The sequence below is a fragment of the Hyla sarda genome, chromosome 6 (assembly GCF_029499605.1).
Source record: "Hyla sarda isolate aHylSar1 chromosome 6, aHylSar1.hap1, whole genome shotgun sequence".
In the NCBI taxonomy this organism is placed as follows: Eukaryota; Metazoa; Chordata; class Amphibia; order Anura; family Hylidae; genus Hyla; species Hyla sarda.
This window is the reverse complement of record NC_079194.1, coordinates 128,426,525-128,441,007: the sequence shown is the minus strand read 5'-3', so window position 1 is coordinate 128,441,007 and position 14,483 is coordinate 128,426,525. Positions and strand designations below refer to the sequence as shown.

The window sequence follows — 14,483 nt, the reverse complement described above, 5'->3', positions numbered from 1 at the left end:
TACAGCTATACCCAGTTTATGTAGCTTTTAATTTCTTTTACTACTGTTAAAAAAAATGTAAAATCTTAAAAATAAAAACAAAAAAATAAAATATGCTCAAAATCATCCAATGCTGACCCCTGTAATTTTAAATTTTTTTATTTAAATTTTTTTTATCTACAGGGCTGTATGTGGGTTATTTTATTTTTGTGCCATAGTCTGTAGCTTTTCTCTGTACCATTTTGGAGTGGATTTATTTTATCCTTTGTTTTTGTATAGATTTTTTTTCTGCAACATTTGGAGTCTAGCAATCATCGATCCTGTTCACCATGCATGATCAGTAACGTAATTGTTATTAGTTTGGACATTTCCACACACATTGATACCAAATATGATAAAAAAAAATATTACATTTTTTATACTTTTATAAATCCTTCTAAGGGACTTTTATAAACCATTATTAGATACAATACCCTAGCATTGATCAGTTAGATTCATGCACTGCTGGTACAGCCTGAGGCAGACTGTATCAGCAGAGTTAGGGCCTATTCACGGGGCGGAATTTCCACCGGCAGAATTCCGCCTGAAATGAAAGCCGAATACACTTCTATGGGATTCCGCACTCTCGTTGACACTTTGGAAATCCTGCTTGCAGAATAGCGGAATCTCTAAAATGTCAACGGTAGTGAGGAATCCCATAGACGTGTATTGGGCCTTCATTTAAGGTTGAATTCCGCCGCGTGAATAGAACCTTATTATGGCAGCCATGGAGGCCTAGTAAACGCCTCTGGCTGCCATAGTACCTTATTATATCCGCCCCCTCAATGCAAGTCTATGGAAGAGGGCGTGATAGCTGTCACGCCCCCTCCCATAGGCTTGCATTGAGGGGGCGGAGCGTGATGTCACAATGCTCTGGCCCCCGTGATCGCCAGTAATCAGACCCGGAGCAAACATGCTCCAGGGACTGATTATAAGGGAATGCTGCATGCAAGATCACGGGGGTCCCCAGCGACAGGACCCCTGCGATCAGGCATATTATCCCCTATCCTTTGGATAGGGGATAAGATGTCTTAGCGCTGGAGTACCCCTTTAAAGGGGTATTCCAGGCAAAACCTTTTTTTTTATATATATATATATATATATATATATATATATATATATATATATATATATATATATATATATATATATCAACTGGCTCCAGAAAGTTAAACAGATTTGTAAATTACTTCTATTAAAAAAATCTTAATCCTTCCAATAGCTATTAGCTTCTGAAGTTTTCTGTCCAACTGCTCAATGATGATGTCACGTCCCGGAGCTGTGCATGATGGGAGAATATCCCCATAGGAACTGCACAGTTCCCGGGACGTGAGTCATCAGAGAGCAGTTAGACAGAAAACAACAATTCAACTTCAGAAGCTAATAACTATTGGAAGGATTAAGATTTTTTAATAGAAGTAATTTACAAATCTGTTTAACTTTCCAGAGCCAGTTGATATATATAAAAAAAAGTTTTGGCCTGGAATACCCCTTTAACCCCTTAAGGACCAAGGACGCATGAGTACGTCCTTGGTCCCACTCCCGTGATATAATGCGGGGTCCCACGGTGACCCCGCATCATATCACGGCGGGCCCAGTGTCATAGTGAAGCCGGGACCCGGCCGTTAATAGCGCACTGCACTGATCGCGGTGCCGCGCGCTATTAACCCTTTAGCCGCGCGCTCAAAGCTGAGCCACGCGGCTAAAAGTGAAAGTAAAAACTGCCGGTTAGCTCAGTGGGCTGTCCGGGATAGCCACGGCGAAATCGCGGCATCCCGAACAGCTTACAGGACAGCCGGAGGGTCCCTACCTGCCTCCTCGCTGTCCGATCGCCGAATGACTGCTCAATGCCTGAGCAGTCAAGCAGCAGAATCATCGATCACTGGTTTCTTATGAGAAACCAGTGATCAATGTGAAAGATCAGTGTGTGCAGTGTTATAGGTCCCTATGGGAGCTATAACTCTGCAAAAAAAAAAAGTGAAAACAAAAAGTGAATAAAGACCATTTAACCCCTCCACTATTAAAAGTTTGAATCACCCCCCTTTTCCCATAAAAAAAAAAAAAACTGTGTAAATAAAAATAAAAATAAACATGTATGGTATCGCCGCGTGCGGAAATGTCCGAATTATAAAAATATATCGTTAATTAAACCGCACGGTCAATGGCGTACGCGCAAAAAAGTTCTATTGGTGATTTTTTATATCATGAAAAATTTTATATAAAAATTCCAAAATTGGTCACTTTTTATATCATGAAAAAATTAATAAAGAGCGATCAATAAGTTCTATCAATGCAAAAATGGAACCGTTAAAAACTTCAGATCACGGCGCAAAAAGTGAGCCCTCATACCGCCCCATACACGCAAAAATAAAAAAGTTATACGGGTCAGAAGATGACAATTTTAAACGTATTAATTTCCTGCATGTAGTTATGATTTTTTCCAGAAGTACGACAAAATCAAACCTATATAAGTAGGGTATCATTTTAATCATATGGACCTACAGAATAAAGATAAGGTGTCATTTTTACCGAAAAATTTACTACGTAGAAACGGAAGCCCCGAAAAGTTACAAAACGGCTGGGTTTTTTTTCAATTTTGTCGCACAATGATTTTTTTTTCCGTTTCACCGTAGATTTTTGGGCAAAATGACTGATGTCATTACAAAGTAGAATTGGTGGCGCAAAAAATAAGGTATCCAATGGATTTTTAGGTGCAAAATTGAAAGAGTTATGATTTTTTAAAGGCAAGGAGCAAAAAACGAAAGTGCAAAAATGGAAAAAAAACCGTCTTTAACCCCTTAACGACGCAGGACGTATATTTACGTCCTGCGCCGGCTCCCGCGATATGAAGTGGGATCGCGCCGCGATCCCGCATCATATCGCGTCGGTCCCGGCGCTCATCAACGGCCGGGATCCGCGGCTAATACCACACATTGCCGATCGCGGCGATGTGCGGTATTAACCCTTTAGAAGCGGCGGTCAAAGCTGACCGCCGCTTCTGAAGTGAAAGTGAAAGTGACCCGGCTGCTCAATCGGGCTGTTTGGGACCGCTGCGGTGAAATCGCGGTGTCCCGAACAGCTGACCGGACACCTGGAGGGCCCTTACCTGCCTCCTCGGTGTCTGATCGGCGAATGACTGCTCCGTGCCTGAGATCCAGACAGGAGCAGTCAAGCGCCGATAACACTGATCACAGGCGTGTTAATACACGCCTGTGATCTGTGTAAAAGATCAGTGTGTGCAGTGTTATAGGTCCCTATGGGACCTATAACACTGCAAAAAAAATGTTAAAAAAAAGTGTTAATAAAGGTCATTTAACCCCTTCCCTAATAAAAGTTTGAATCACCCCCCTTTTCCCATAAAAAAAATAAAACAGTGTAAAAAAAAAAAATAAATAAACATATGTGGTATCGCCGCATGTGTAAATGTCCGAACTATAAAAATGTATCATTAATTAAACCGTACGGTCAATGGCGTACGCGCAAAAAAATTCCAAAGTCCAAAAAAGCGTATTTTGGTCACTTTTTATACCATTAAAAAATTAATAAAAAGTGATCAAAAAGTCCGATCAAAACAAAAATCATACCGATAAAAACTTCAGATCACGGCGCAAAAAATGGGTCCTCATACCGCCCTGTACGTGGAAAAATAAAAAAGTTATAGGGGTCAGAAGATTACATTTTTAAACGTATAAATTTTCCTGCATGATTTTTTCCAGAAGTGCGACAAAATCAAACCTATATAAGTAGGGTATCATTTTAACCGTATGGACTTACAGAATAATGATAAGGTGTAATTTTTACCAAAATATGCACTGCGTAGAAACGGAAGCCCCCAAAAGTTACAAAATGGCGTTTTTTCTTAGATTTTGTCGCACAATGATTTTTTTTTTCTGTTTCGCCGTGCATTTTTGGGTAAAATGACTAATGTCGCTGCAAAGTAGAATTGGCGACGCAAAAAATAAGCCATAATATGGATTTTTAGGTGGAAAATTGAAAGGGTTATGATTTTTAAAAGGTAAGGAGGAAAAAACAAAAGTGCAAAAACGGAAAAACCCTGAGTCCTTAAGGGGTTAATCTGCATTACACATCCGTATTTAATATTCATATTCTTATATAAAAGTGTGAATGAGTACTAAGATCGCTTTTACATGCCACATGGACACTTTTGAGTTAGTATTATAGATGCTGGACCTTGCCCAACCACGGGTCTGGTGACCCCAACTGTTAGCATTATAGATCCCCCAGATTGGGACACAAACATGCATTCCTATTATCCGTACATGAAAGCGACCTAAGGCTTCACTCAACAGAAGTTCTGAATTTTCAGTAGAAAGCAGTCTTTTCTGCAATCAGTGCTTAATGTCTACGCGGACATTAAGTGCCATCTATAGGCGATAGTGCCCTTCAGGGTGGATTGCACCAAAAGAACAAAAATGTTTATACTTTTGGCAGAATCAGTTTCTTGTCAGAAGTACCTCAGTGTATATGGAGCTGAAGCCTCCCATTGAAATTCCCTTTGAAAACTCTGTAGTGCGAACGTACCCTAAGGCTAGGTTCAGACTACGGAATTTCCGCCGGAATTTTGGCTTTGAAATTTCCGGCAGAAATTCCGCTTACTATAATGCATAGTGTAGTGAATGGTTTTCCGTTCACAAATTCACACTTCCGGATTTTCCGCTTCACAAATTCTGATGAAAAATCCGCTAGAAAATTTCCGCCTGAAGAAAGGGGTTGCTCTTTCTTCAGGCGGAAATCCGAGCGGAACACATAGCAGTCTATAGGAGACTGCAGTGTCCGCGCGGTCCTAGCGCCGACTAATTCAGTCGGCGCAGGCGGAACTTGGAATCTCCGGGCGGAAATTTTCTGCCCGGAGATTCCGTAGTCTGAACCTAGCCTAAAAGGTAGCCATACGCAATAGTTGTCAGCCAGTCTTGCAAAGCTGTATTCATATATATATGTGGTGAGGGTGTGATGCAGGGCAGATGGAATTAACCTAGGGGCAGTCGGCATTAAAGGGGTTATCCAGGCAAAAACTTGTTTTTATATATCAACTGGCTCCGGAAAGTTAAACAGATTTGTAAATTACTTCTATTAAAAAAATCTTAATCCTTCCAATAGTTATTAGCTTCTGAAGTTTTCTGTCTAACTGCTCAATGATGATGTCACGTCCCGGGAGCTGTGCATGATGGGAGAATATCCCCATAGGAACTGCATAGCTCCCGGGACGTGATATCATCATTGAGCAGTTAGACAGAAAACAACAACTCAACTTCAGAAGCTAATAACTATTGGAAGGATTAAGATTTTTTTATAGAAGTAATTTACAAATCTGTTTAACTTTCCGGAACCAGTTGATATATAAAAAAAAGTTTTGGCCTGGAATACCCCTTTAACCCCTTGTGTTCGTGACGCCAGGGTGTGGTTTAACTACTTCACCAACCGAAGGTAGGCCACTGGATTCTGGGCTAGGCACGGGAGCAAATAATGACTCCAATGCCAAGTTACGGAACAACGGCAGCTTTACTGATGTAACAGATATAATAGGCTATACAGCTTGGCTAGGTCCACAGAGTTGACCAGTGACTTCTGAGACCACAGGGCTTGCTGGGACTTATAGTGGACTGGGACAATTTGCTGCAGAGCCACGCTGACTTGAGACAGATTGACTTGGATTGATTTGACGGAGACTGACTATACCCCATTTGTAGCTTACCAGTTTTTGACTTGGACCTGGGGGGTAGTGGACTTGTGGATCCGCGGCTGTGTGGTAGACTTTAGGCCTCTTCCGGAATCCAGACACACACCTCGGACTTGACCTTACTGGTACTCAGCTAAGCAGAAAGAGAGTGAGCAGAGGTTCTACCCTGGACTTATATGGGGGAGACTCTGAGGGGTCTCATAGGTCACCCTGTAGGTCACATGTCACTGGTACCTTCCTGGGTTACAATCACATGACAGCAGGCCTTAACCCCTTAAGGACCAGGCCCATTTTGTTTTTGCATTTTCATTTTTCCCTCCTCACCTTCTAAAAATCATAACTCTCTTATATTTTCATCCACAGACCCATATGAGGGCTTGTTTTTTCCGTCACCAATTGTACTTCGTAAATACATCACTTATTTTACCATAAAATGTACGGCGCAACCAAACAAATATTATTTATGTGGGAAAATTGAAAAGAAAACCGCAGTTTAGCAAATTTTGGAAGGTTTTGTTTTCACGCTGTACACTTTCCAGTAAAAATGGCATGTTTTCTTTATTCTGTGGGATTAAAATGATAACCATGTTACATGCTTTTCTATAATTGTACCACTTAAAAAAAATCTCAAGCCATTTTAACAAAATCAGTATGTTTGAAATTGCCCTATTTTGACCACCTATTACTTTCTCATTTTTCCGTATATGGGGCGATATGTGGGCTAATTTTTTGCGCCATGATCTGTAGTTTTTATCAGTACCACTTTTGTTTAGGTTTTACTTTTTATTAATTTTTTATACATTTTTTGGGAATAAAATGTGACAAAAAAGCATAATTTTTGGACTTTAAAAAAAAAAAAATTACGTTTACGCCGTTCACCGTACGGGATAATTAACAATATATTTTATTAGTTCAGACTTTTACGCACGCGGAAATACCAAATATGTGTATTCATTTTTTTTACGCTTTTTTGGAAGGCAAAATGGGAAAAACGGACATTTTACTTTTTTATTGGGGAGGGGATTTTTCACATTTTTTTTACTTTTTTATTTTACATTTTTTTTACTTTTTTGTTTACACTTTTTATGTCTTCATAGGGAACTATTCATAGCAATCAGTTGATTGCTAATACTGTTCAGTGTTATGTATAGGACACAGCACTGATCAGCATTATCGGTGCTGTGTTTCTGCCCCCGTTAATCGTATCCATTGACATCTTGCCAAAACCTGGATGCCGAAGTATACTGTTAAAGAGAGCAGTGGGCCCAATTTACTTCTATGGACAATAGAGTCATGCCTAGTGACTTTGTTCGTAAAGAATGCACTATTTGAAATGGACTCATGACCGGGGCTGTTGTGCTTTTGAAATGGCGCATACATCCCGAAAAGTGTCACTAGGCCATAGAAGTGAATGGGGTCCATTGCTCCCTTTAACAGTATAGTCGGCACCCAGTTTTCAGCAGGATGCTGCCGGATATGATTAATGGGGGGCAGAAATGTAGTGTGTTCGTACTAAGGCTATGTTCACACCTCAGAATTTCCATGCGGAATTCGACATTGGAATTCTGCACAGAGATTCCGCTGCAGCAGAGTCCTGTTGAATTCAACATGATTCCAAATTCCGTGTCCACAGGAAGAATGTTCATTCTTGTTGCAGACTCCACAAGGAATGCATTGCTGTCTCCGGAATGTCCGCACGAAGATTTTCCGTGCGGACATTCCCAAGTATGAACAAAGCCTAAGGCTGAATTCCCACATACTGGATGAGATTTATCAAAACCTGTGGAGAGGAAAAGGAATGGAGTTGCCCATAGCAACCAATCAGATTGTTTCTTTCATTTTTCAGAGGCCTTTTCAAAAATGAAAGGAGTGATCTGATTGGTTGCTATGGGCAACTCAGCAACTTTTTCTCTCCACAGGTTTTGATAAATCTCCCCCACTGAAACCAAAGCCACAGCCAATCACTGTGTGTGGGGTTTTATTTATCCCTTGTATGCTGTCATTATAGGTTATGTTGGTCTTGGTATACAGGATTTGATCAGTAAGGTTATGTTCAGATGGATGAATGTCCACACGGAAAATTTCCATGCGGACATTCCACTGACAGCAAAGCACCGGCAGAACAAGCGCTATAACTGCTTGGAAATGTGCCCTCTCATAGGCAGCTATGCATTTCCCTGTGGACTTCGCAGAAAGAATGGGCATGTCTATTGTTTCTGCGGATTCCAGAATTGAAAATTCCACTGTGTGCACAGTGCAGCAGAATCCCACTGCTGCGGAATCTCCATGTGGAAATTCCATTGTGCGAACATACCCTAACAGTATGATGTTAATATGTAATGTGATATCTGCTTTTTGTATACTAGTCTAGCATTATTTAGCAGCTGAAAGATTATTGCTTAGAGGCATACAATATATACTGTATTTGTGTGTGTGTGTGTGTGTGTGTGTAAGATGTTCTCCTAGCACCCCTTATCTTGTCCTGGCCCTGATAGAGTCCCATGCCACTATGAACTCCTCTAGCCAAAAGTGGATTCAGTGTGATGGTGGGATCCAGCTATAAATACTTGGGCTGGGTTTACACATATAGGCTGGCATTTATCATTGTAGGTGTAAGTGAAGAATTTATCATTGTAGGTGTAAGTGAAGCATTTATCATTGTAGGTGTAAGTGAAGCATTTATCATTGTAGGTGTAAGTGAAGCATTTTTCTACACCTTTTTTTTGTGTACTGTAATGTGTAGGAGAACCAGATTTATTAAATGGTCACAGAGCATTTGATACATTTTGTGCAAGTCACATTTTCTGAAATTTCTTTCTTCACATACACCAAAAAGCTAAGCTAAGTCTGGGCTGGTGTAGTTTTGGAGACTTTTCAGTGGCTTTGCGCCTTTTCTGCGACTTTTGACAAAAAGGCACAGTTCATAAAACCCTTCCATATCATGTGTATTGCCAATATCAGTGGATTGCAAATCAAAATCAGCAGAAATGTGTAAACCAAAAGGCGCAAATAAACCCTGCTTGCGCCTTTTTGGTGACTTTTCTAGACACAAAAAAAACTGTGTAAAGACAATGATAAATGTCGGCCGTAGTAATTGATCAGTATTTTTAGCCAAAGCATTGAAAAAGGGGCAGATCTTTCTGTGATAGTTTTTCTTTCTTTTTCTTTCATTACCGCCTTATACAGTGACCCCTCGACATACGATGGCCCTGATATACAATAATTTCAACAAGCGATGGCCTCTCAAAGGCCATCGCATGTTCAAGGCAGCATCAACATACGATGCTTTTTTATGTCGAGGCCATCGCATAAACGGCTATCCGGCAGCGCAGATTGCTTCAGCTGCCACCAGATAGCCGTTTACAATGCCCCGTGAGCTCCGGTGATGGTCACTTACCTGTCCTCGGGGCTCCGGCACGTCCTCTGCATCGTCGGAGCTCTCCATCGACGTCATCACGTCGCTGCGCACGCCGCCCCGTCATCCAATAGGAGCGGCATGCGTAGCGACATGATGGAGGCGACGAAGAGCGCGGTTGCCGGGGAAGCAGAGGCCTTGCCGGAGCGTCGGGGACACCTCGGGGATGCGGCGACAGCGATGGAAGGCAACATCCAGGGCAGCGGTGACAAGCGGTGACGGTCCGGAGCGGCGAGGACAGGTGAGTACAACTTTCTCTAACAGTGGTCTACAACCTGCGGACCTCCAGATTTTGCAAAACTACAACACCCAGCATGCCCGGACATCCGTTGGCTGTCCGGGCATGCTGGGTGTTGTAGTTTTGCAACATCTGGAGGTCCGCAGGTTGTAGACCACGGTCCTATACTTTACATTACATGGATCCCTCAACATACGATGGTTTCAACAAATGATGATCCGTTTGGAACGGATTACCATCGTATGTTGAGGGACCACTGTATGTTGCAATTGTCTTTACAATCCTGTAAATGTGTGTAAGATACAATAAGCAAATATGAGAGGTCTGTTACCATCACATGACAGACTGTCTATGGAGAAATGTTACCCGGCATGTTCCATAATATAAGGCCCCTTTCACACTGTAAAGTTGCTCCGTTAAAAGGCCTGTTATATGTGTTTCAGAGCCTGCTCTGCTGCGCTTGTTTTACGTGTTTCTTTTCAATGAAATCTTGAGCCTTGAGGAGACCCACCCAGTTAACTCCTTGTGTGACAGAATAAATGCGATCTAAGAAGGAGGGGGAGCACGCCATGTAATTTGATGCAGTCCCAAGGACACTGCAGTCTGGTTAGGAGACCATAAAATCTCTTTGTTTTGTAACCTGATTGGGGAAGAAGGTGATTACATCCGGATGTTAAATACTGTATAGCTGGAGGGGGCGTTGGACACAGGAAACTAACAATTGTTGTAGATATGTTCCCTACAACGTTCCTTTAGTTGGTTAACAGAGCCAGAAAAACACAGATTACTTGAGAACGACAAGGGGTGTGGGGGTGGTGGCAATTTGCAAGATGAGATATAGTTGAGTAACTAGGCATACAGGTTCCTTATGGCACATTTGCCCACTGATGTTGCAACTGGACTTGCATACCTATAGGTTGTTGAACCTGCTGATATTCCTTGGAAATTCTTGCTGTGTGTGGGTGAGCATCAGTCAGCTGAAAAATGTAAGTTGAACCCCTGCTATGAGAGACAACACGTGGCCACAGGATGTCCTGCACAAATCGCTGAGCTGTTAATATCTCTCTTATCATTACTAAGGGTATGTTCACACTGGTTAAGGTGTAAGCGGAATGTTCGCTTAAAAAATCCACTCAAAAACGCAGTTTTTTTTTCCACGTGGAACTCCGCTCGGATTTCCTTGCAGAAATTAAAGAGGATAGGACACACAGTAATGCGCGAATTCCACGCAGAAGCGTGGCAGACTGCCAAAAATGTTTACATTGACTTCTATGGAGTTACGAGCCGAAATTCCGCATGAAGAAAGAACAGGTTCATTCTTCATGTGGAACGGAATTCTGTGACAGAATTCCGCTAGTGTGAACTGAGGAGAGGAAAGTTAACTAAATACTATGGGGTATGGCACTGCTGAATGAATTGGAGAGGAATAAGCGAGCAGAATTACTGTCGTATGCAATGGCTCCCCAGATCAGTGATTCCCAACCGTGGTGCCACGGCACACGTGTGTGCCGTTCAGCACTGCCCGTGGTGCCACAGGATTTTGCCGTTATTTTTTTTTTTAAATGTCCCGCCCCGGCCTGCGCGCTTATGACTGACGGCGCAGGGGAAAAAAGCCTGCGTGCGCACAAAGCGCCCCCCTGCGTCCCTGTGATAGCCTGGGGGAGTAGGGTATGGGGAGTGTAGCTGTGCAGTGACTAAAAGGGTGCTTATTAACCTTAGCTATTCGTGACGCCAGGGTGAGGGCTCCTCAGTAATGCTTGTCCTACTGTCACCCTTCCCAAGAGCGATAGGGAGGCAGATTATAATGAAATGTCCACAACCGGAGAGTTTGCTGAAACAGTTGTAACTTTTCCTGAAGATTTTATGCAAGCTTCATAAACGGGACAGTTGCTATACATGCAAGCTTTCTTTGGAGATTGACAAAGTTTGGGACTTTAGCAATTTAGAGTCTTTAGGATAATATGCGCGGTTCCACTGGATTTAGGGGATTTAGTTGCGGTCCAGTAGTCACGCTAGCTTTAGCGCGGAGTAATTTAGAACTCACGGTTTAGTTCCGCTGAGGCCGGTAGGTTTTCAGTCTTAGCGTGTCTTTGCAAGTTGCGCAGATCCGTCCGGCATCCACGAGAGCAGCAACCCAAGAGAGCAATAATTGGCTACAGTTCCCTTATATGGGCAGGGGCGGGGCTAGTGCTAATTGGTCCAGTGTCAATCACCATTACAAAGGATTATGGGTAACATGTGACCCAAGGACCTCCAAAGGTCCTCCAACATACCATAGAGGATATCAACATAGTCACATGACCAAAGGTCCTGCTACGCTAAACACGGTAAGTACTATACATTATATTAAATATACATTATTACTAAATATGTACATGTATCAACATTCTAGAATTAGTGTAGAGGAGAGGCGACTAGGGGCTGTCCCACCTGGGGGACCCTACCTGAGCGTAGTTACTCTGACCACACTAGGTACAGTATGCAATACGGTACCGGGACACCACATCCCTCTCTCCCTTGCGGCGCAGTGAGCCGAAAATGGTGCCCTGGGGCGGAACGAGCTGCATCTGCGCCGGACTCCCATGCCTGCCGTGGAACTGCAAGCTGCGCGGGCCGGCTTGCTTAAGGTACCGCACCGTTTCCACCTCTCTGTTACCCCTTCTCAACCCTGTCCAAACCCCCTCCCCACCACCGTCACCCAGGTCCACCCTCTACCCCCCCGTCACTCATGCCCACCCCCCGTCACTTATGTCCACCCCCCGTCATCCATGTTCACCCCCCCTGTCATCCATGTTCAGCCCCCCGTCACTCATGTACACCCTCCAATCATCCCCGTCACCCATGTCCACCACCCCTCTCACCCATGTCCACCCTCCTGTTATCCATGTCCGCCTTGTCCCCTCCCCTGTCACCCATGTTTACCCTCCCGTCGACCCCCGTAGTCTACCCTGTCACCCATGTCCACCCTCCTGTTCACCCATCTGTCCCTTTGTCACCTCAGTCCACCCCTCTCTGTCACTCCTGTCCCTTTTACCCCTTGTCACCCTTGTCCACCCCTCTGACCCCCTGTCATCCATGTCCACCCCCCCATCCAACCCTCTGTCACCCATGTTCACCCTCTATTGTCCATCCATCTGACCACATCCTTGTCGCCCATGTCCAACCCCTGTCCACCCCTCTGTCACCCCCCTATGCCCCTGTCACCCATGTTCACTCTTCTACACCCATCTGTCACCCTTGTACACCTCCCTACACCCCTCTGTACACCCCTCTGTCACCCATGTACACCCCTCTACACTCTTTTGTCACCCATGTCCACTCCTCTACACCCCTCTGTACACTCCTCTACACCCCTTTGTCACCCATGTACACTCCTCTACACCCCTCTTTCATCCATGTACACCCCTCTGTCACCCATGTACACTCTTCTACACTCCTCTGTCACCCATGTAAAGAAAAAAGTGTGGAGCCTAATAGGTTTGTTTTGCAGGTTTAACTGTGAAGAATTGTGTGTGGAAGAAATTGTGATGACGGCCCGGACCAGATGGAGAAGAGAAGGCAACGATGCAAATTAGAGAAGACGTCATTGGTGAGTTGCTGTATAAAGCAGCACTTTAAACTACATACCCACTCATAAATAGATGCATTGTGTTTTTTACCGTTCTTTCCTTTTTTTTTTGCTTGTCAACCTCGGTCGCGGTGCCCCGCGGAATTTTTTTTTCCAGAGGTGTGCCCTGACCCGAAAAAGGTTGGGAAACACTGCCCCAGATCATCACAGAAGCAGTTTGAGCAGTGTGTGTGTTCCCAGCAGAGGCAAGATTGAAGTGTTCACCACAAGGCCTCCATACTTGAACCAGACCGTCACTAGTGATAATACAGTTCCAATTCACAGTTAGTGATGAGCGGCATTGCCCATATTCGAATTCGCGATATTTCGCGAATATATAGATGATGTTCGTCCTATATCCGCATATGTGAATATTTGCATATTCACGTATTCGAGGAAGAAAACAGTGAGGGGGTAAAGTTGCCCACTTTACTATTGGTTGCTAGGGATGTTGTTGATAACCTCTGACAAGTGTATTTGCCTCATTCTAATTGGCCCACAAGTCAAAAGAAGAAATATGCGCATATGCAGAAAAAAGTGAATATTCGCAATTTCGAATATATAGAGAATATATTTGTAAAATTCGCAAATTTGCGATATTCGCAATAAAAAATCAAAATGCGAATATTCGCGCCCAACACTATTCACAGTATGCCACATTTATAATTTACAACACTACTGCAAACTAAGGCCATGTTGGTAAGCTGACAATCACAGGATGTGTAGTAGGTGCCATAACACAATTCTGCCTCTGCTAAGCATCTGGAAATGTTCCAGGCACAGACCGGGATAATGAAGGTGCCCCCTGTGTCTAGATGGCTGACAAGAAAACTGTGGGAGCTGCTGCTTTTTGGTGGATCCAACAATCCTGTCTACTGGTGGCCTGTGTGTGCCATTCAGAGCCTGTTCATCGTGTATGTGTGACCACTACTTCTACCAGCTTAGTCAAAACCGCCTAGGTGACGGGCAATGATGCATCCTCTATAAAGTCTGTCAACTGGGCAAAATGTCTTTGCGTGTATTGTAGAGACATGTCTATCTGAGACATAACTGCATGCCAAATTTTGTAGCACTTTTTTGTCAATGACTATATGTTCATATTGTCTAGGTGGAACACTAGACACCAGTTACCCAGGCACAATTCGATCATATTGTCATTGTAAAGAACATAGGGCATACACAGAAACTTGAACCACTCCATCAATGTGACAGCCCCGATCATCCTAAAGGATAGGAGTGAGGTGGCAGGGGTGCCACCTCCTCCTATCCCCTGCGATTAGCCGGTCAGGACTGACTGGTGAATCGCAGGGGTGGGGGGTGAAAGTTCAGATACCCCACTCAGCCTGCCCCTGGAAGTCCGGGTAGAGCGGGGGATGGTGCAGGGGCCATGGATATGGGGGAGACCGGCGGCAGTTACCTGCGTAGAACTGGGGACCGGCGGCAGAAAGGAGGAGCAGGCCAGTGGAAGCAGCGGCGACAACGTCAGCGGAAGCAGTGAAGATCGCAG

General features: G+C 43.8%; 1 protein-coding gene across 1 annotated transcript in view; it reads right to left on the bottom strand.

The window, feature by feature from the left end:
* The window catches only part of LOC130276098 (protein SSUH2 homolog), a 107,529-nt gene that overhangs the window by 42,709 nt on the left and 50,337 nt on the right, over window positions 1-14,483 (bottom strand). The gene's annotated exons all lie outside the window — the stretch shown is intronic.